The sequence below is a fragment of the Lampetra planeri genome, chromosome 45, assembly GCF_965212315.1.
Source record: "Lampetra planeri chromosome 45, kcLamPlan1.2.h2, whole genome shotgun sequence".
In the NCBI taxonomy this organism is placed as follows: Eukaryota; Metazoa; Chordata; class Hyperoartia; order Petromyzontiformes; family Petromyzontidae; genus Lampetra; species Lampetra planeri.
In genome coordinates this window covers 2,255,248-2,279,641 of record NC_136151.1, presented here as the reverse complement: position 1 = coordinate 2,279,641, position 24,394 = coordinate 2,255,248, and positions in this window count along the sequence as shown.

The following is a 24,394-nucleotide window of genomic DNA, read 5'->3' as shown; positions in this document are numbered from 1 at the left end:
AGGTTCCACGACTGCGGGTGCTGTCACCGTCACTTCTCTGTCTACTGCACAGTCGACGTTCACCATCCCCGGACATCATTCACAAGGGTAGGCCCCATTGTGCGCGAGTGTCATTTTCCAAATTCCAAAAATGACACCACAAATTTTTACGATTTTTAATTAACTAGGTAAGGTTTGCAGACAGATTCCATCTCAGATGCCACGATGGCATTTAATCAAGTTGTTGCATTGGGGGAATTACCCGGAAATGGAATTACAGGACATCATGAGATATCTACAACTATACCAACTATATTTTTTTATTTTACAAGGTAAGGCTCACTGAACTATGTTGCTCTTTTTCAGAAGCAAAATGGCTACAACCACAGCGAGATGTTATCTCAATTGTGATTGCACACAGCAGCTGCAGTCATCGCCTGCTACGGGCAGACTCCTGCACCAGTTTAAGATGCAGATGCGACTCAGTCTGGTCTCTTATGGCCCAAACCAGACTAAACACACAAATTGGTTTCCCTTACATGGTGGCGAGATGTTAACTATTTGGAGTTGCGTAATCTGCCCGTGGTAACGTAGATTTTTATTTGGGTCCTCTGGTTTTTCCCTCCACATTTATAAATATGCATTTAGAGTATTTGTCTGCTAATTTAAATTTCCACTTGATTAACCACTTCGTTGAGCTATCATTTTTGATAGCCAGGTCGCTTTTGAAAAAGAGCTACATAGCTCAATGGGCCTTACCTGATCAAACTAAAATTGTTTAAGTTTAGCTTTTATAGACGCTAATGGAGCTGGACAAACATCAAGGTAAAGGACACTATTGCTTGGGAAAATGATGACGCCTGTTTTTGCTGTCTGCCTATTCAGGCAGTGGATGGATTTGAATGCAAGGACAAGAAGCTCGTTTACTAGCAATCCTGTTTTGTCGTTTACGTCATAGGTAGAAGCCTGGTAATAACCATATAGTCGTGCATGCCCAAGGCAGTTGTAAGTTAGAACCAATGATCATATTCTTATACAAGTCCAGTCCATCACGAATGTGCACTGATCACACACACACAGGCGTACGCTCTTTAGAATAACCACATTTGAAGTCGGTTGCAACATGGGCTTAGACTCAAAAATGGATAACAAACATCTGGTAACTGATTCGAGGTGTTGGGGCACCTTTGCAGCAGTTGGCCAAAGCAAATCCTTAGGGAGGTTCCAAAGTCCCTGGTATCAAAATACTTTTCAGGGATCTTGATACATTTTTATTTTAAAAAAAGGTTTGCAGTGTGAGAACATTAGAGGGAAAATGTTACAAAATGTCAACATTTTTTTCTGATTAATACACATTTTTTTTACTAAATATTTGTGATGCTGCGTGTTTTCTTTAAAATAAATATAATCGGGACACTTTCCTTGGCGTGGCACTCACTCTGATCGTGATGACGCCCTAATTTAAAGTGTAATTCTCTATAGTCAGGCAATTATTTTATTTTCTTGAAAAAAACACACTACAGTCAGAGACTGCAATTGGGAAAATGAAAAATAACGACCACTACAAAGCACATTTACATGTAGTGGAGTATCGCACGTGGGGTTTTGCAAACAGTGTGCATGCATGTGTGAGCGGCGGACAGTGAAATCACGTCAGGGCAAACAGATGCGGAGAGAGAGCAACAAGAGAAAGGCGACCAATTGAGATGCATAGCAGTGATTGACTGGCTGCAAATGCAGACACGGTGTAGGCGCCTGGGAGTCTGCAGATGGAGGCGATAACCTTGGCGGAGACGCCGCAAGAGCGGCGGCTTAATGAGGGCCATCTGGGGCCACTTAATGAGGAGGAGGATAAATCAGGGAACGTGTGAGGCAGAGGGTTGAGTTGGTTGGAGTGAAGACAAGAGAGAACACAAGAGAATTCCGGGACCCCACTCGCCACACCTCGTCCTCTCCAGCGGTGATGGCTGATTCCTCACTGGAGGCAAGGGCGAGGTTGGAGAAGCAAGGGTAGACAGGCTAGCAATCGAGAGGCTAGCGGAATCCTACGTGTGAGTGAGCGAAGACTAGCAGTAGATAAGCTAGCAGAATATATTGTGATAGGCTAGTAGTGGAGAAGCCAGCAGAGTGTATAGTGATAGGCTAGCAGAGTGAGAGAGAGCAGAGCAAGCGGAGCGTGGCAGACAGGCGAGCAGAGGTGAGAGCGGGCTTGCAGTGGAGAGGCTGAGAGAGTGGGCTAGCAGTGGAGAGGCTGAGAGAGTGGGCTAGCAGTGGAGAGGCTGAGAGAGTGGGCTAGCAGTGGAGGGGCTAGAATAGAGAGAGCAGGCAAGCAGTGGAGAGGCTAAGAGAGTGAGAGAGTGGGTCTAGCAGTGGAGAGGTTGGAGAGTGAGAGAGCGGGCTAGCAGTGGAGAGGTTGGAATAGAGAGAGAGCAGGCTAGCAGTGGAGATGTTTAAAGAGAGAGAACAGGCTAGCAGTGGAGAGGCTGGAAGAGAGAGCAGGCTAGCAGTGGAGAGGCTGAGAGAGTGGGCTAGCAGTGGAGAGGCTGAGAGAGAGCGCGGAGTGAGCGAAGCGAGAGGAGTGAAGCAGGCGAGCAGCACAGGCGGGAGAGTTGCGACGGTATCACGTGGTGTTGAACGCGGGGAGTTCTGTTCGAATTAAAGTGAAAGGATGAATAAAGTTGTCCGCGTGAAATAACACCTACATACACACTCGGTACTACAGTATTACTTTCAAATGCAGATTACAGAGGGAGGGTGGTAAAAAATATAAAGCTACCAAAAATAAAAGCAAAACATTTCAATTTCAAAAGAAAACAATTGTTTATGAAGGGCAGTTTCTGTTGGATTCAAATTTCTGTCCTGTTGGTTTCCTTTTCTTTGGGACTTTCCACTCCCAAATCGCATCTCCAGCTGAGGGGATATCGAGGGGGGGGAATGAATCAAAATAAAACCATGACATGGGCGCACGAACGCACACACTGGGAGCAGAACGAGTGTCCGCAGCTCAGCGTGGAGGGGCAGATGAACGTGCCCTGGCTGATGGGGCAGCGCAGCACACTATCCAAACGAAACGTCGTACTCTATTATTTAATTCATTTTCTTTATATGTGACTTTACCAAAAGAACCAAAGAGTAATACCTGCAGTCACGAAAGCTTCAACTCAAGTTTAAAATAACAAGAGCCATTTTTTTCGAATTCGGTAAAAAAACTAAAATATTTCCAGAGTTGCCGCCATAATGCATGTGAATATGAGACATATACATTTGGAACTTCGTTCACATCGTACGTAGCCACCCGCGCTAATTGGAGGTGCAGGGGAAGGATTACAAATTAAACACAACGCAGAAGCAGTTATAAAGAAATTAGTTTGTAAATTGTTATGATTTAAACGTACCATAGCTCCAGTGGCTTCCTGACCGAACCTGATCAGTATTCCGGTCAGGCAACTGCGGGTGGAATGCGTTGTGCATGGATTGGACGAGTGGCAGAACCGTCGAGACCTGTATTTCTGTATGGGGGTGTTTTTTTTGCAATCAGGTTAATGGGTTGCATTTTGAAGGCATTTTTTTATTTTGTATTCTCCATGATGCTCATGTTTTGTTCCATGCGTCAATCGGCACCCTAAACACCCTTTAGCTAATGAGAGGTTCCATCTGGGGGAAATTTCCCAGGTGAAATATTTGAATATTTTTACCACGGGCCACCCTCACTGCTTTGGAAACGGTGGTCGTGCATCGCGTGGTTAATTTGCATAGGGGCCAAAAACTAGTCAGCTCCGCTTGTGCCAAATCTAATCACATCCGTTAAGGAGCACAAAGTTAGGTGATGGAACAAAATGTCATTATCACAAAGACAAATTGCCCACCAATCGCACCCATTTGTATTTTTTAAACGGTTTCTTTTGTATTTGTATTTTTTTCCGAAGTATATATCTTTCAGGCTATATATTCATTGCTTATGGTTTCACTTTATTTTGCCAATTTGGTGATAGCCTCTGAGGTCGCGATGATTTTTTTCAATTATTGTTTTTCTATGCCCTCAGTACCATCTCTGTCTTGCTGTAATTTGTACCGATGCCTACTTTAGTGAGATATTGGCAAGTAGAATAAAGATCGATTGACTCACCTGTTGGGGCAGCGAGGTGGCCTTGTGGCAGTGCTTGCCACTTCGTTTCAGAGGTTCCACGACTGCCGGTGCTATCACCGTCACTGCTCTGTCTACTGCACAGTCGACGTTCACCATCCCCGGACATAATTCACAAGGGTAGGCCCCATTGTTGCGCAAGTATCATTTTCCAAATTCCAAAAATGACACCGCGAACTTTTTACGATTTTTAATTAACTAGGTAAGGTTTGTAGACAAATTCCATCTCAGATGCCACGATGACATTTAATCAAGTTGTTGCATTGGGGGAATTACCCGGAAATGGAATTACAGGACATCATGAGATATCTACAACTATACCAACTATATTTTTTTATTTTACAAGGTAAGGCTCACTGAACTATGTAGCTCTTTTTCAGAAGAAAATGGCTACAACCACAACGAGATGTTATCTCAATTGTGATTGCACACAGCAGCTGCAGTCATCGCCTGCTACGGGCAGACTCCTGCACCAGTTTAAAATGCAGATACGACTCAGTCTGGTCTCTTATGGCCCAAACCAGACTAAACACACAAATTGGTTTCCCTCACATGGTGGCGAGATGTTTACTATTTGGAGTTGCGTAATCTGCTCGTGTTAACGTGGATTGTTTATTTGGGTCCTCTGGTTTTTCCCTCCACATTTAGAAATATGCATTTAGAGTATTTGTCTGCTGATATAAATTTCCACTTGATTAACCGCTTCGTTGAGCTATCATTGTTGATACCCAGGTCGCTTTTGTAAAAGAGCTACATAGCTCAATGGGCCTTACCTAATCAAATCAAAATAGTTTCATTTTAGCTTTAATATACGCTAATCGAGTTGGACAAACGTCCAGGTCAAGGACACTATTGCTTGGGAAAATGATGACGCCTGGTTTGCCGTCTGTCTATTCAGGCAGTGGATGGATTTGAATGCAAGGACAAGAACCTCGTTTACTAGCAATCCTGTTTTGTCTTTCAAGTCATGGGTAGAAGCCAGGTAATAACACTTTAGTCGTGCGTACCCAAGGCAGTTGTAAGTCTGAACCAATAATCACAGTCTTATACGAGTCCAGTCCATGACGAATGTACACTGATCACACACACTCTTTAGAATAAGCACATTTGAAGTCGGTTGCAACATGGGCTCAGACTCAATGATGGATAACAAACATCTACCCCTTGTAGCTGATTGGAGGTGTTGGGGCCCTTTTGCAGCAGTTGGACAAAGAAAATCCTCAAGGAGGTTCCAAAGTCCCTGGTATCAAAAGACTTTTTCAGGGATCTTGATAAATTTTTATTTAAAAAGGTTTGCAGTGTGAGAATATTAGAGGGAAAATGTTACGAAATGTCAACATTTTTTTCTTATTAATACACTCTTTTTTACTAAATATTTGAGATGCCGTGTGTTTTCTTTAAAGTAAAATATAATACAGGTAGGAACAACAGTTCCACACTGCCCACCAGGGATTATTTGTCTGTCTATCTGTCGTGCATATTATTTGCTGCGTTAACTCTCCCATGCCACTAGAGGGCATCGTCGTGCCAGTTATCCTTTCCCACCCGCCGATGCTGCTTCAAGCAATGGCGAATAGGCTTCAACGTAAATATTAAGAGTCTTCATATTAAGAGTCTTCATAATGACGACGCTGACGTCACTGCAATGAATGCGCATGTCGATGATGATGACAACAATGACGTGGCAGAGTCGCCGGCCAGCAGCACGGGCTACGACCTTGTTCACGCGGCGGTCTTGCCCAAACCATCTCTCCTCAGTGGTGGCGTCAACCTGGCGCTGCAGGCACTGAGCGACATCATTCACCCGGCGACAAAAATGCCGGAGATTGTGCTCCCCCTCCTATTGTGGTGGTTTCGTGTGGTGGTTTCGTGCGGTGAAGACCCAATCGTCGAGTGGGACGAGAACGACGTCCTCATGTCGGCGGTTATTGCGTCTTTGTTCCTGCACCATCTCTTTCTCTGCTATGATGGCCGGTTCGAGGACCTGTTCTTCATTGCGACCGCGTTCAATCAGCTGCAGTGGCACACATGCATCCGGCAGACGGCGAGCATAGGCGCCAAACAGGCTTCGCAGCTTCAGAAACTCGGCGAGCTGGCCAATTCGTCGGCATACCGACAACGCCTGCTCTGGGCGCACGACAACCCGCTGTCGGACAAGGCCAATAAGCTGAACGCCAAGGTGTGTCGCATCATGTCCATGGTCGGATCGACTGTGCCGTTTAGCCCATTTGAGCGCGAGGCCACGCGCCCCAAGCTGGCTGCGATGCGTCTCTGGTACGGGATTGGGAGTGATTTCCTGATGGGGTCGCCGTCTGAGTTCGAGGACCTCTTCGTCCTGCGCCTGGCCATCATGCGTGATACTTGCCAATGGAACAATGCCAACTGCCCGCTGAACCGGACAGGTTTTACGCGCGCCGACCTGCCCGACGATTTCTTTTCCAATGCCGGCGCAAGGATGGCAGTGACGCGTCCCCATCCTGCTGTGGGCACAATGTCTTTTGCCAGCCATATGCGCATCCTGCTCGATGACGTTGCACGGTGTCCGATGGCTGCACATACTCGCGTCTCGCGTGACTACTTGCAGTGGGAGCGTGGCGCGTATCTCAATATCGCTGCCGTCAGCGGCGTGATTGAGCCGCATAAGGGCGGTTGGCTGCATAGGCGTCTGAATACGTATAGCTCGGTCCTGACGCCGTCGCTACTGACTCGGTTGGCTGCCGCGCCAACCGACGTTCAGATCGTCATTGGCAACATTCTCGACAGTACGGCTTGTACACACCTGGCTCCTGCTGTGCGCGAGTGGTACAACGGAATTGTCGCGCAAGACGGCAACGTCGCGCGCCCGTGCACTGCCAACCTGAACGTGCTGGATGCGATGGCCCACTACGGCGAGTTTGTCGCCATGGGGCAACGCAAGTCTGCCCTGTCGCAGCACCACAAACATGGATTCTCCTGCGAAAAGCCACCGAAGGGCCTGTATATGTGCCGCTTGTGTATGGCACATGGCGTTCACGCGGAGCATACCTGCCCTCTCATGATCGCTATGCACAAGCGCCTGGAGCACAAGGACAATCAGCGCGCCATTCTGGTCGGCCTGCCCGTCGATCAAGCAACGCTGGACGTGATTGACGGCCCGTATGACCCGTTGCGCAGCCAGCTGATCCGCCCGCATCACTTTGGCCCGATCGTGTGGGAAATGCGGCGCCCTGCAACCGACGCGATGCTTGTAGAATCGAACCTGATCACGACCAATCTGGTTGGTTGCCACAACAACTCATCCTTCACTAGTGGTCAGGATGCTGGCGAAGCCGTCGAGGAGTACAAGGCAGCGTTTATGACGAAGGAGGGCGTTCCTTTGTGCCAGGCCAATGCTGTGCTCCTGTCGGGCCCAGAAGACATTGCGCAACACCCAAGCGTGGCCGATGACACAGCCATGGCGCACGGCACGGGGAAGCACTTGGCATCGAAGACGGTCAACGCGTTCACTGGCGGCCACCAATGGTCCATTCCCTTGATGGTACATGCCACGTCAGAGGTCCAGACGGAAACGTTCCGGTACGTGTTCCCGCACGCAGCTGTCGCCTACGTCGATCGGAAATTGGATCGCACAATCGACGAAGACGGTGAAAACGACGATCCACCGGCGCCTGACGTTGACCCGCCTGTTGATGATGACCAGTTCGTCGACAAGGCCCTAGACGCCCTGGTGTTCACTGTCGATCCTGACGATAAGGGCGAGGGCAGCGTCGGTGGCGCGACGGCGTACAAGCTGCCGTCTGGCGACGTCGTCTTCATGTCGCAGGCCGATCGTATGACAACCGCGGGCCTCACTATGCCAAATACTCGGCGCGTCATCTCAACGTCGCCCCGCGTGATGCTGACGGTGGCGACGATGCGGTCCACATCCCGATTGGACTGATCCAACGCAAGCCGAAGATGATCCGGATCGTCAAGGTCACGGTCGCCTACGAGATGCACGAACTTAAAGACCTACATTAGCAATAAATCAAGAATCATCATCAGATGCAATAGTAACAGCTACAACCTCCAACACGACTACGGTATCCAACACGGATCACACGAATGCGCTGTCCAACAAAGTTCCTACAGGCCCCCTCCGAAGGAACGTGTTCGGGACACTTTCCTTGGCGTGGCACTCACTCTGGTCGTGATGACGCCCTATTTTAAAGTGTAATTCTCTATGGTCAGGCAATTAATTTATTTTCTTGAAAAAAACACACTACAGTCAGAGACTGCAATTAGGAAAATGAAAAATAACGACCACTACAAAGCACATTTACATGTAGTGGAGTAACGCGCGCGGGGTTTTGCAAACAGTGTGCACGCATGTGTGAGCGGCGGACAGTGAAGTCACGTCAGGGCAAACAGATGCAGAGAGAGAGAGCAACAAGAGAAAGGCGACCAATTGAGATGCATAGCAGTGATTGGCCGGCTGCAAATGGGGCCACTTAATGAGGAGGAGGATAAATAAGGGAACGAATGAGGCAGAGGGTTGAGTTGGTTGGAGTGAAGACAAGAGAGAACACAAGAGAAGTCCGGGACCCCACTCGCCACACCTCGTCCTTTCCAGCGGTGATGGCTGATCCCCCACTGGAGGCAAGGACGAGATTGGAGAAGCAAGGGTAGACAGGCTAGCAATCGAGAGGCTAGCGGAATCCTATGTGTGAGTGAGCGAAGACTAGCAGTAGATAAGCTAGCAGAATATATTGTGATAGGCTAGTAGTGGAGAAGCCAACAAAGTGTATAGCGATAGGCTAGCAGAGTGAGAGAGAGAGCAGCGCAAGCGGAGCGTGGCAGAAAGGCGAGCAGAGGTGAGAGTGGGCTAGCAGTGGAGAGGCTGAGAGAGTGGGCTAGCAGTGGAGAGGCTGAGAGAGAGAGAGAGCGCGGAGTGAGCGAAGCGAGAGGAGTGAAGCAGGCGAGCAGCAAAGGCGGGAGAGTTGCGACGGAGTCACGTGGTGTTGAACATGGGGAGTTCTGTTCGAATTAAAGTGAAAGGATAAACAAAGTTGTCCGCGTGAAATAACACCTACATGCAAACTCGGTACTTATTACTTTCAAATGCAGATTACAGGGGGAGGGTTGTAAAAAATATAAAGCTTCCAAAAATAAAAGCAAAACATTTCAATCTCAAAATAAAACAATGGGTTATGAAGGGCAGTTTCTGTTGGATTCAAATTTCTGTCATGTTGGTTTCCTTTTCTTTGGGGCTTTCCACTCCCAACTCGCATCCCCATCTCCAGCTGAGGGGATATCGGGGGGGGGGGGATTAATCACAATAAAACCATCACATGGGCGCACGAACGCACACACTGAGAGCAGAACGAGTGTCCGCAGCTCAGCGTGGAGGTGAAGATGAACGTGCCCAGGCTGATGGGGCAGCGCAGCACACTATCCACACGAAACGTCGTACTCTATTATTTAATTCATTTTATTTATATGTGACTTTACCAAAAGAACCAAAGAGTAATTCCTGCAGTCACGAAAGCTTCAACTCAAGTTTAAAATAACAAGAGCCATTTTTTTTCGAATTCGGTAAAAAAAATAAAATATTTCCAGAGTTGCTGCCACAATGCATGTGAATATGAGACATACATTTGGAACTTCTTTCACATCGTACGTAGCCACCCGCGATAATTGGAGGTGCAGGGGAAGGATTACAAATTAAACACAACGCAGAAGCAGTTATAAAGATGTAATAAATGACTCTGTCAGGCGATTCTGGTCTCCGTTCGTCTTTTATTTAGGTTCTTCTCCGCACCCCCACTGGCCTCTTTCTCGGACCAGTGCTGTCTCGCGTGCACCCCGCGCACGCTCTCTCTCTTTCCCGGACCAGTCCTGTCTCACGTGCGCCCCGCGTACGCTCTCTCTCCCTCTCCCAGACCAGTCGTGTCTCGCGTATGACCCGCGTACGCACTCTCCCTCTCTCTCTCTCTCGTGCCCCGCAGACTCCCCCGTTAACTCCCCTATTCCCGCACTCCGCATACCGCTGGACGACGGCGTGCAGAGGTCCTTCGGCCACGTGGCCGATGGCGCGGATCCCTCTCACCACTCAACGTGGCTCAGCCTCTTATATTCCCCGACTCCCCGATCTCTTCCGGGCTCCCACTTATATACATTCCCCCCACGTGACCCTGACTCTTCTCCTTCCGGATCCTCAGATCCGGCCTTCCCATACTATCTCTCTCTCCCCTGCTGGCTCCGCCCCCATTCACCTCGCCCCCCATTGGAGCCGAGGCGAACGGTGGCCCCTCCCACACGCCCCGCAGACCAGGCTCCGCCCCCCAATACCCCAGGCCGTGTGATTGGACCCGAGCCCAGCAACAACCCCATTTACGCTCGCATTACATGACCCCCCCCCCCCCCCCTGATGAAAAAGCCAGCCGTCCCGGCTGCAATAGGACAAAATAATGCGAGCGACAGCATCGTAGTCAGCAATCACCAGACACAAAAGAGAGTATAACAACAACACAATTAACGAAAGGGAAGGGATTTGGAACGAGTGCGGGTCGCCGGCCTGTCCTTCACGAGAGGCGGCGCCCTCAAAGGTCGCAGTCCCGACAGGGTTTTAGGAGCGGCGGAACCGGAACCATCCACCGCTGTTGGAGGCCTGTCCGTTCCAGCAACCCGTTCCCCAGAGAGGTCCGTAGTCGGGGCCCCCTGCAACTGCAACCGCGGCGGGGTTGGAGGGGCAGCGGGGCCAAATGTCCCCGTCGCCGTGGTAGGCCCACCCGGTGCAGGAATCCCTGTGTCCGGCAGGATCACAGCCGGTCCGTCTACAGGAGGCACGACAGGCGCGCTTGCAGGTTGAACAGGCAAAGTCAGTGGCGCATCGGACGTGACAGACACCGGCAAGGCAACGTTAGGAGATGACGCATCCACTCGCGGGGCCACGTAGGGTTTCAATCGGGACGTGTGAACGTACCAACGCCACGATCCGACCCGAACGTGCGCGGACTGCGGGCTAGGGACCTCAATAAGCACAACCGGCCCCTGCCAGGGTTTGTGCAACTTAGGGGAGGTTCCCACCGGTACCTGCGGGCAGTGGAGCCAGGCCATGTCCGCCACTCGCCAGGGGGACCCACAATGAGAGCGCCGGGCGCAACGTTCGTTCCGGGCCTGGGTCCTGGCCGTAGCCAATCGGGCCGCCTTCCGCGCCTCCGCCACGCGTCAAGTGGCATCACGAATATACTCGGGTATCGGCTTAACAGGACCCCTCGCCCACGTGCCAAGTTGCACTTCCGCTGCCGGCACATTCTCGCGGCCGTACATCAAAAAGAAAGGTGAGTGCCCTGTCGATGCATGCGGCGCCATCTGGATAGCGGAGAGCACCCCAGGGATATGCAAATCCCAATCGGCCTGCTTCTCGCTAACCGTATAACAGAGCATGGCCGACAGGGTCCGGTTCAACCGTTCAACCATCCCATCAGTTTGTGGATGGTAGGGAGACGTCCGAACCTTCTTAGTCCCCAGTGCGTCGCACACATCCCGCAATAGGTTAGAAGAAAAATTTCGCCCTTGGTCTGTAAGCAACCTTTCCGGCGCCCCCTTGTCCATCACAAATCCGAACAGAAATGCCTCTGTGATAGACGCTGCCGACTGGTCGGGCAAGGGCCAAGCCATCGGCCAGCAGGAAAGATATTCAACCCCGACCAATAATTTGTTCCCCCAAGCGGACAGGGGAAAGGGTCCCAGAATATCCAACGCCACCAACTCATTAATCCGCGAAACTTGTATCGACTGCACTGGGGGAACATACGGTTGCTTAGGCGGCTTCCGCCGGGCACAGGCGGAGCACGCCCGAATATGCCCGACGACATCATTCGTCATGCCATGCCAAAAATAATCCCGCTGTAACGTCAACAAGGTTTTCTGCACCCCGAGATGTAACAACTTCTCGGCGTGCAGAATCCGAATCAACTCATATCGCAACAACGACGGCACAACAAGACGCCAGCGATCGTGCAAGCCTTCCCTCCACATCAACAAGCCGTCACGGAGAGCCGCTCCCGGCGTCCCATCGGACGACGGATATCCCCTCTCCTTTGTAGCCTGACTCCGTGAGGCTCCCAGTGAATCATCGAGCAATTGCTCTCGAATCCACACGGAACGCGGCAAATTCAAAACCCCGTCGGCCGGTTCCGGGCACGTGGAAGCCCCGGGCATCTCCACAGCGGACACGACAGGACGCGGGGGCTGTGGAACCCGCGTGCATCTATTCGTGCCAGAGGCACAGGCGCAGGGGGATCCCTGCGGCAATCGGGAGAGCGCATCCGCGTTAGCGTGACGCGCCCCCTTACGATATTAAATTTCAAACAAAAATTCCTGCAAAGTTTCCAACCATCACGCCAATTGGCCCAACGGTTGGTCAACTTTCAGGGAATATTGTAGAGCCGCGTGGTCCGTGCGCACAATAAAGTTGCGGTCATACAAATACGGCCGGTATTGACAGACAAAATGCACTATAGCCAACAGTTCCCGGCGGGTAACGCAGTAGCGGGTCTCCGCCGGATATAAAACGTGGCTCCCGTAAGCCACCACGCGCTCAACACCACCCTTAAACTGCGATAAGACGGCCCCAATCCCCGTGTCACTAGCTTCGGTATCCAGAATAAAAGGCAGAGTGAAATCAGGGTAGTCCAGCATTGGCGCTGACGCCAAGCAATCGCGTAGGCCATTAAACGCCGCCTCCTCCGCTGGCCCCCAGCTGAACCTCGAGGTTCTTCGCCGTAAGGAGGTGCAACGGCCTAGCGATCGTGGCAAAATTTGGAACGAACCTGCGATAATAGGAAGCGAACCCGACAAAACGACGCACGTCACCCACCGTGGCCGGAATCGGCCAGTCCCGGACGCACGCCGTTTTCTCCGGGTCCGTGGCCACACCATCAGAGCTGACTATTTGGCCCAAATAGTGTACGGATCGTTGCAAACGGTGACACTTCTTGGGCTTAAATTTCAAATTGGTGGAACGCACCCTAGCAAAAACAGCATCCAATCTCTGAAGATGCTCCTCAAACGTACGGCTGAATACAATAACATCATCCAAATATATCAAACACGTGTCCCACTGCAGACCGGTCAACATGAGTTCCATCAACCTCTGGAACGTAGCAGGGGCGGCGTTCAACCCCATGGGAAGACAATTAAACTGAAACAGGCCCTGCGGCGTACGGAAAGCCGTCTTTTCTCTCGAGGACTCGTCCAGGGGGAGCTGCCAGAACCCCGAAGAGAGGTCAAGAGTGGAAAGAGAATTTCGCCCCAGACAAGGCATCGAGGGAATCATCCATACGCGGCAGGGGGTAAGCGTCCGCAACCGACACCTTGTTCAACTTCCTAAAATCGACACAAAACCGTAATATACCATCCTTTTTCTTTACCAGGACCACCGGAGCGCCCCACGGGCTGTTGGACGGAGAGATAATGTCAGCGGCTAGCATATCGTCCACCGCGCCGCGTACATGATCCCTCTCCGCCGGGCTCAACCGATGTGGATTCATCCGAATGGGAGCAGCATCCCCGGTATTAATATGTTGGGAGAGCAACGAGGTGCGTCCCAGATCGAAATCGTATTTACCTAAGACATCAGAATATTTCTCCAACAGCGCACGAAGCGCGGACCGCTGGTCCGTAGTCAAGGACGCATTTTCTTGGCACAACCCGGCGATCCATCAATCGTCCTGCGCTGTCGAGGCCGAAACCCCCCCTACGAGGCCCCGGTGGCCCGGATTATCATGGGCCATGAAGGCGGTCGTAGCATGTGCCAAAACCGTTCCGGCCGGCACGACGACATTGTCCGCGCCTCCATTTAACACTTGCAAAAACGGAGGCTGACCCGGCCGAACAATCGTTCATGCCGCGACCAGCGCCAGGCCATCCGTAACCGCGTTGGACGGCGACAACAACACCCCTGCCGCCCCCTCGACCCCAGGCACGGGCTTCCGATAACGCAGTGGGATAAGCATCTGCGAGCCAGGTGGAATGTCGACCGAAACATCGGATAGCGCCTGCACCTGACGGTCCGGAGCGGACTGTCCCCACGGCAACGGCAAAAAGAAAATCTTCTGGCCCGCCGGTAACTCAATACAATTCTGATCAACCCTTATCTGAATGGGCATCTTTGCCAGGAAATCGGTCCCCAACAAACACGGCACAGCGAGGGACCTGGAGATTAACACCGTCCCTGCAGCCGACACAACCCCAACTGAAATACGCGCCTCCACTTGACCAACGATGCCCATACTCCCTCCGTTCGCCGCAACACATGAATCGTAAACCGGTCGTACCCGCGACGGCGGCATGGACAGGAGATGGAATATCACGTCCAAGATGATAGTTGCGGACGTGACCGAATCTACCAAAATCCGCACGTCGAACCCCTGTATTGAACCCGGCACGGTCGACGACCCAGTAGCGGCTGCGACCACTCTCCTTGCCAATTTCTGCCACTGTGTCAGCGAGCGATGCAGATCCCTTAGAGTCCCCCCATTAGAACATGCCCCCGGAACGCATACCGACGGTGATGCATGAGATGACAGGCCTTGCCGGGTGTCTGATGCGTACCGACTTGCCTGACACGGTTGACTCTCAGGCGTTGACATCGCATCCCTGGCCGGGGACTCCGGCTGAAGAGGCGGGTGAGGGCGACTCCGACAGTCCCGCGCGAAGTGTCCAAGACGCCCGCAGCGGTAACACGACAAGTCGGCCCGACGCCCGGCTCCCCCCCCCCCGTCTCAATGATCCCTCAGGGGTGGGCCGGAGCGCGACTCCGCTCCCCCTCGAGGAACCCACTGGGCCACCGCTGCAGAGAGATCGCCAGGCCCTTCTCATCCGGCACGAAGACGGCCTTTGACGTAGTCCACTCGGTGGCGCCTCCCTCCACGGTCGGGCTTCCCGTCCAGGCAGTCACCTGTGCCCAACGGCGCAAGTTGAACTGCACGTCGAGGTACTTGGCTGCCATCCGGGAGGTCAGCTGCTCATGGCCGCACATCAGCATCGGAATGCCCAAGTCCTTGGACAGCTCCAACATCTTACCCAGTATCAAGGGCTCCAACAAGTCGGGCTCCGTCTCTGGATACGCGGCCATGGCCAATTCAAGCACAGCGCCCCGGAAAGCCACAGGCGACTCCTCGGGTGCCCGTTTCCTCCGGATGAATTTGCGGTGTGCGTCGTCCGGAGGCTTGTACGCTTCCGCCATCTCTTCGAACGCCCCTTTCAGCGTCGCTTTCTTCGCGGCCTTGATGGAGCAGAAGAATTTCAAAGACTTGTCATCCAGGAGCGTCGGCAGAACTTCCAAGGCCTCCGCATCCGTCCACTTGGAGGATCGGACGGCCGACTCAAAATGCCACGCAAATGCGCTCTAATCTCCTCCAATTGAGAATACTTTAATCGTCGTCAGGCGATGGCTGCGAGTCCCCGCGCTGCTGTCTTCCGATGCAGGTGTTCCCTCCGGCGGCGACAAGATGTCGTCTTCCCGCCGCGGCAGCGACAAGATGGCAGCTTCCCGCCGTTCGTCCGCGACCACACCCAAGATGGCGGCGTTCTGCCGCGTGTCGGAGAGGGCGGGAAGCATCGCACAGGCCCCAATGGCGGATGGCTCGGCCCCACTCGAAGGCTCCCCACTTGGCCGATCCGGCATCGTCGCTGGCGCCACCAGGGTGACTAAATGCAGCAGAACGGCCTGCAGCGAATCAACCTGGACTGCCACGTGTCGCCAGCCGTCCTCGACGCCTGACGACGCAGACGGCCCGTCCGCCCCGACCACATCTTGTACTCCTGGCGTGTCGCTCACCGCCATTTCGCCCACGCCTTCTATGGTCGGGATCGCTACCGCCGGAGGAAGATCCTCTTTGTCTTCTGAAGATGGTGCAGGTATATTATTTTTCTTGAGATGTTTAGACATCTCGTTCCACTTCTGACTCCAATGTAATAAATGACTCTGTCAGGCGATGCTGGTCTCCGTTCGTCTTTTATTTAGGTTGTTCTCCGCACCCCCACTGGCCTCTTTCTTGGACCAGTGCTGTCATGCGTGCGCCCCACGCACACTCTCTCTCTCCTGGACCAGTCCTGTCTCACGTGCGCCCCACGTACGCTGTCTCTCCCTCTCCCGGACCAGTCCTGTCTCGCGTACGCCCCGCGTATGCTCTCTCTCTCTCTCGTGCCCCGCACACTCCCCCGTTAACTCCCCTATTCCCGCACTCCGCACACCGCTGGACGACGACGTGCAGAGGTCCTTCGGCCACGTGGCCAATGGCGCGGATCCCTCTCACCACCCTACGTGGCTCAGCCTCTTAGATTCCCCGACTCCCCGATCTCTTCCGGACTCCCACTTATATACATTCCCCCCACGTGACCCTGACTCCTCCCCTTCCGGATCCTCAGATCCGGCCTTCCCATACTATCTCTCTCTCACCCGCTGGTTCCGCCCCCATTCCCCTCGCCCCCCATTGGAGCCGAGGCGAACGGTGGCCCCTCCCACACGCCCCGCAGACCAGGCTCCGCCTCCCAATACCCCGGGCCGTGTGATTGGACCCGAGCCCAGCAACAACCCCATTTACGCTCGCATTACAAAGAAATTAGTTTGTAAATTGTTATTATTTAAACGTACCATAGCTCCAGTGGCTTCCTGACCGAACCGGATCAGTCTTGCGCTCAGGCATCTGCGGGTGAAATGCGTTGTGCATGGGTTGTACGAGTGGCAGAACCGTCGAGACCTGTATTTCTGTATGGGGGTGGTTTTTTTTGCAATCAGGTTAATGGGTTTCATTTTGAAGGAATTTTTTTATTTTGTATTCTCCATGATGCTCATGTTTTGTTCCACGCGTCAATCGGCACCCTAAACACCCTTTAGCTAATGAGAGGTTCCATCTGGGGGTAATTTCCCAGGTGAAATATTTGAATATTTTCACCATGGGCCACCCTCACTGCTTTGGAAACGGTGGTCATGCAATGCGTGGTTAACTTGCATAGGGGCCAAAAACAAGTCAGCTCAGCTTGTGCCAAATCAAATCACATCCGTTAAGGAGCACAAAGTTAGGTGATGGAACAAAATGTCATTATCACAAAGACAAATTGCCCACCAATCGCACCCATTAGTTTTTTTAAACGGTTTCTTTTGTATTTATTTTATTTCCGAAGTATATATCTTTCAGGCTATATATTCATTGCTTATGGTTTCACTTTATTTTGCCAATTCGGTGATAGCCGCTGAGGTCGCGATGAATTTTTTTCAAGTCTTGTTTTTCTATGCCCTCAGTGCCATCTCTGTCCTGCTGTAATTTGTACCGATGCCTACTTTAGTGAGGGCCATATTGGCAAGTCGAATAAAGATCGATTGACTCACCTGTTGGGGCAGCGAGGTGGCCTTGTGGCAGTGCTTGCCACTTCGTTTCAGAGATTCCACGACTGCGGGTGCTATAACCGTCACTGCTCTGTCTACTGCACAGTCGACGTTCACCATCCCCGGACATAATTCACAAGGATAGGCCCCATTGTGCGCGAGTATCATTTTCCAAATTCCAAAAATGACACCGCAAACTTTTTACGATTTTTTATTAACTAGGTAAGGTCTGCAGACAGATTCTATCTCAGATGCCACGATGACATTTGAGAAAGTTGTTGCATTGGGGGAATTACCCGGAAATGGAATTACAGGACATCATGAGATATTTGCAACTATACCAACTATTATTTTTTACAAGGTAAGGCACACTGGAACTATGTTGCTCTTTTTCAGAAGCAAAATGGCTACAACCACAGCGAGATGTTATCTCAATTGTGATTGCACACAGCAGCTGCAGTCATGGCCTGCTACGGGCAGACTCCTGCACCAGTTTAAGATGCAGATGCGACTCAGTCTGGTCTCGTATGGCCCAAACAAGACTAAACACACAAATTGGTTTCCCTCACATGGTGGCGAGATGTTAACTATTTGGAGTTGCGTAATCTGCCCGTGGTAACGTGGATTTTTATTTGGGTCCTCTGGTTTTTCCCTCCACATTTAGAAATATGCATTTAGAGTATTTGTCTGCTGATATAAATTTCCACTTGATTAACCGCTTCGTTGAGCTATCATTGTTGATACCCAGGTCGCTTTTGTAAAAGAGCTACATAGCTCAATGGGCCTTACCTAATCAAATCAAAATAGTTTCATTTTAGCTTTAATATACGCTAATCGAGTTGGACAAACATCCAGGTCAAGGACACTATTGCTTGGGAAAATGATGACGCCTGGTTTGCCGTCTGTCTATTCAGGCAGTGGATGGATTTGAATGCTAGGACAAGAACCTCGTTTACTAGCAATCCTGTTTTGTCGTTTAAGTCATAGGTGGAGGCCAGGTAATAACCCTATAGTCGTGAAGGCCCAAGGCAGTTGTGAGTTAGAACCAATAATTACAGTCTTATACAAGTCCGGTCCATCACGAATGTGCACTGATCACACACACACAGGCGTAAGCTCTTTAGAATAACCGCATTTGAAGTCGGTTGCAACATGGGCTCAGACTCAAGGATGGATAACAAACATCTACCCCTGGTAACTGAATGGAGATGTTGGGGCCCCTTTGCAGCAGTTGGCCAAAGTAAATCCTCAAGGAGGTTCTAAAGTCATTGGTATCAAAATACATTTTCAGGGATCTTTATTAATTTTTTTCATAAAAAAAAGGTTTGCAATGTGAGAACAATAGTGCGAAAATGTTACGAAATGTCAAATTTTTTTCTGATTCATACAATGTTTAACTAAATATTTGAATCGCCGTGGGTTTTCTTTAATCGAGACACTTTGCTTGGCGTTCCACTCACTCTGGTTCGAGATGACGCCCCAATTTAAAGTGTAATTCGCTATGGTCAGACAATTCTTTTATTTTCTTGAAAAAACCCCACTATAGTCAGAGACTGTATTTGGGAAAATGAAAAATAACGACCACGACAAAGCATGTTACATTGACATGTAGTGGAGTAACGCGCGCCGGGTTTTGCAAACAGTGTGCACGCATGTGTGAGTGGCGGACAGTGAAGTCACGTCAGGGCAAACAGGTGCGGGGAGAGAGAGAGCAACAGAGAAAGGCGACCAATTGAGATGCATATCAGTGATTGGCTGGCTGCAAATGCAGACACGGTGTAGGCGCTTATGAGTCTGCAGATGGAGGAGATAAGCATGGCGGAGACACCGAGTGAGCGTCGGCTTATTGAGGGCCATCTGGGGCCACTTAATGAGGAGGATAAATACGGGAACGTGTGGGGCAGAGGGTTGGGTTGGTTGGTTTGAAGAGAGTGAACACAAGAGAAGTTCGGGACCCTGCTCGCCACACCGCGTCCTCTCCAGCGGTGATGGCTGATCCCCGACTGGAGGCAAGGGCGAGGTTGTAGAAGCGAGGGTAGAGAGGCTAGCAGTAGAGAGGCTAGCGGAATCCTAAGTGTTAGTGCGCAAAGACTAGCAATATAGAAGCTAGCAGAGTATATAGTTAGAGGCTAGCAGTGCAGAAGCTAGCAGAGTATATAGCGAGAGGCTAGCAGTAGAGAAGCTAGCAGAGTATATAGCGAGAGGCTAGCAGTAGAGAAGCTAGCAGAGTATATAGCGAGAGGCTAGCAGTAGATAAGCTATCAGAATACATAGTGAGAGGCTAGCAGTGGAGAAGCTAGCAGAATATATAGTAAGAGGCTAGCAGAGTATATAGTGAGAGGCTTTAAGTGGAGAAACTAGCAGAGTGTATGGTAATAGGCTAGCAGTGGAGAGGCTAGCAGAGAGAGAGCGGAGCGAGCAGAGCGTGGCAGACAGGCTAGCAGCGTAGAGGCTAAGAGAGTGAGAGAGCAGGCTAGCAGCAGAGAGGATGTAAGAGCGAGAGCATAGTGAGCGAAGCGAGTGGAATGAAGCAGGCGAGCAACGCAAGCGGGAGAGTTGCGATGGAGTCACGTGGTGTTGAACGCAAGGAGTTCTGTTCGAATAAAAGTGACATGGGAGGGAACAAGTAAACCCGTAAAAACAAAGTTTTTCACTCTAAATCCTTTATTTGCGTGGTGGCTAGAGTCCTCTCGTCCTCTGGCTTGAGATGGCTGCCACCTATGGGTCAGATGATTGTCTGCCAGTATTAAGCAATTGGTAATTAAATATTTAATTTGTTTTCCCTAAACAGTGTAAAATTTTTGAATTTTTTTTTCACGAACATTAATTGTCTCGCACAACGAGTCTGTGTGCAAAATGTCAGCTCGATTGGATCACGGGAAGTGGGTTAAAAAACGACCGAAAGATTTGCACGGTCCTAAGCAAGCAAGCAAGCACGCAAGCACGCAAGCAAGCAAGCGAACTTAATATAAAGGATTTAAAAACGAGCGAAAGATGTGCACGGTCCTAAGCAAGCAAGCGAACTTAATATAAAGGATTTAAAATATATTCGCCTGTGGAGGACGCGGGGATCGATCCCGCGACCTTTGGCATTGGAAGCGAGGGCGCTACCAACTGCGCTACTCCGCCACGGCCTGTGGAGGGGTTACGCTCTGGGCTCCTATACTGTGACGTTCAGCCAAAGCCATGAATGAGTTCTATTTGAATAAATGTAAAATACTTTTTTTTGCCTAAAAAGTGTAACATTTTTGAATTTTTTTTTTCACGAACATTAATTGTCTGTCACAACGAGTCTGTGTGGAAAATGTCAGCTCGATTGGATCACGGGAAGTGGGTTAAAAAACGACCGAAAGATTTGCACGGTCGTAAGCAAGCAAGCACGCAAGCAAGCAAGCGAACTTAATATAAAGGATTTAAAAATATAAGTTGTCCGCGGGAAATAACATCTACATACACACTCGGTACTTATTACATTCAAATGCAGATTACAGGGGGAGGGCTGTAAAAAAATAAAAAGCTACCAACAAAAAGCAACACATTTCAATCTCAAAAGAAAACAATGGGTGACGAAGGGCAGTTTCTGTTGGATTCAAATTTCTGTGGTGTTGGTTTCCTTTTCTTCGGGGCCTTTCATTCTCCCAACTTGCAGCTCCAGCTGAGGGAATATCGAGGGGGGGAATTAATAAAAATACAACCACGACATGGGCACACAAACGCACACCCTGGGAGACAGAGCGAGTGTCCACAACTCAGCATGGAGGGGCAGACGAACGTGCCCAGGCATATAGAGCAGCGCAGCTCACTATCGCCATGATGTATATATAGGCCTTTTACCAAAATTGATATTAAGAATAATTCTGCCAATATTTGTTCTAATAATAATAATCAATCGCGGTGTCGCTTCGGGCCAAAGGTGGGTAATGCGAACCTCCTCCCCTCAAATAGCAGCTGCCTTTGACACTCAGGACGAGGCAAGGAAGTAGTTATAAAAGGTCATTTTAAAAACCCGGTAAAATATGAGGGGGGGGGGTGTTGCTAATAAGATTCCGGGAAATCTCTACACGGCTTCAAATGCTGCCTCAAAAGCATACAGACAACAGGCGCCACGGTGACGGAACAGGCAACTGTTTTTTTCGTTTCTTTTAATACAACGGTAAAAGTTCGAAATTTAGCAACAAAAATAAGTCGACATCATCCTCTGCCAACACACTCGCCAAGATAAAAAAAAACTGTAGTCCACATTGCTGGCCTTGTATTATTAATTACCTTATTTTACTGTCATTTATTTCACACACTGTTTCTTATTGTATCTTGCTGTTTACATGACTCTACCAAAAGAACCAAGGAATATGAATTCCAGCAGTCAAGAAAGTTTAAGTGAAAACCTAGTTATATCTCCAACCTCAGGATATCAAAATATAACTCGAGTATAAACAGCACGGATCCCTGGATACAGATGGGGAAAAAAGGTTAATAAAACCCTAGGAATATACGTGGTAATAACAATGATAAATCACAAATCTTGGAAACATAAACCAAATAGTAATTAAGAAGTATAAGACGGAGGGTCATCCAGAAGAGATACAAGGCAAAATAGGTCAATCACATAAGAAGTATAAGACCGAGGGTCATCCAGAAGAGATACAAGGCAAAATAGGTCAATCACATATGACCAAGATAAAATGTATCCCAAGAGCATGTATCCCAAAGAGCGAAATCAAAGGGATTCCAGTGCTTTGTGAGAAGGCGAGCCGAGGGGAGAGAATTTCACATTAAAACAGAGCACGACCCACACAGAACTGCGAGCGGCAAGCTCCGGGGTGGGCCCTGCAATCGACCAAGGATGGCGAGGCTTGCCGAGTAGTGATATGTCACCGATTACGAGTTCGGCGCTGACAGACGAAGTATCACTCAAAGTTATTCTACATTGAGTGCCAGCTCCCACCTAGCAGCTGCACGATCAAGGAGAGAGCAAGAGAGAAAGAGTGACGAGCAACGACAAGCAATGAACCTGGAGAATAGCCATAAAGCGCCAAGCATCGACCAAGCCAGCATCACAAAGGACCAGCTGCAAGTGCAATCGTGCACCGCCAGAGAGCACGGAGCAGGAGAAAGCGCACAGCCAGCGCCACCAGCTCCACCGAGCAAGGGTGTCTGCCACCAGCGAACGAGCTACGAGTGCATCTTGCATCGCCAAAGAGTACGGGCAGGAGAGAGCACGCAGCCAGCGCCACCGAGCACGGGTGTCAGCTGCCAGCGAACGAGCGGCGAGCACGATCGAGCACCTTCAATGACAAGCGTCGTCCCGACTCAGCTCATCCAGCAGTGAAAGGAGCCTGCAGCTGCCGCCGAGCGAGAGAGAGCGAGGAAGCCATGTGTATAACACACCCACACATGCACACCCCTCTTCGCACAGCAGGGAGCAAACGAAAAGTTATCTCTGTGTTTCAAAAAGGGTGGCCATCCTAAGGTGGTGCATCAACTATTAGCTGATCATGAAAAGCATTGCTGCCCATTGAGTTACGTGGATATGGTCGTTTAGAAGTATTTTTGTCATTATTTTTGTTAATTGCCTAACTGTACCAATGAATTAATTGATGAAACTAAACATTGATGAACCTATGTTACGAATCTACACACTCACAGGGAGACTATTGTGTTGAAATCTTTATTTTGATCACCGAATCTTGCCCACGAATTTATTGAAGTATTAACCAATTGATAAGCATTTGCTAGACAAGCATGTACACTGCCGCACACCATTATTTCAAGACATTTCGTTAATTGCATATTCTTACCAATGAATTCATTGAGGTCTACTTTTGCTTTTGGGACATGTTTCTTTATTCTAGATTTGAAGCTTTCGTGACTGCAAGGATTCATATTCTTAGGTTTTTTCGGTAAAGTCACTTCGGTAAAACATCAAAATTAATAAAAATAAAATAAAATAAAAATCACGACGTTTCGGAGGCAACACAAGTCTCCGTCATCAGGTGGGACCGTCACAGCCGGATTAGCTGCATCAAGTGAGGCAATGATTCAAGATGTATTCCCTTAAAAGCAAGTTGAGGGGGGAGGAGAGGGGGGGGGGGAGCTCATCAGAATGTGGTAGCCAATGAATGGAACGTATCGGGAGGGAGGGGGGCGGGGCTCAAAGACGGCACGGAGTGCCACGTACAACGCATCGGGAGGGGGAGGGGGGGCGGGGCCAAAAGAATGCACGATGGCGTGGACGCGGTTGCTGCCGCACACGCCAACACATTGGACAGAGAGGGGGAGGGGAGGCCTGATACACATGATAGAAAAAGAACGAAAATGCCCATGTTTATACCAATGCTGGCTGAACAATGAAGAGAGTACTGGTAAACACTGGGGATGTTAACACTCGGTAAAGTAAAGTAAAATAGTGCCTGTCAGATAAGATGGTCCAAAAAAGTGTAATTAAGTCTTTTTTGCTTGGTTGATAACATCTTTCCAATGATTACTAAGTTTGTACCCATCATCACGGTTGAAATTATGTCTGTGTTTGTATATTTGTATGGCTTCGTGTACAAACCTTTGATGGTAGCCGGGAGGTTTGCAGAGAACCTTGGTCTCGGAAAAGACAATTTCATGAGAGCCCACCGAGTTGTAGCAATGATCGGCAACGGCCGAAGAATCAGTTCTGCCGTGTTTCAGAGCACAAGTCAGATCTTTTTATTCAGACCATATGAATAGGGAGTGTGCTGTACTTGGCCCTTCCCCCCCTCTCCAACCATTATATAAACGGAGTGGTAGCTCCTGCAATCTCTCATTTACTTGATACAGATGTCGTGGCTGTGACGGTTCCACCTGTAGACGGAAGCTTGTGTTGCCTCCGAAACGTCGTGATTTTTATTTTATTTGACTTTTATTAATTTTAATGTTTTACCTACGTG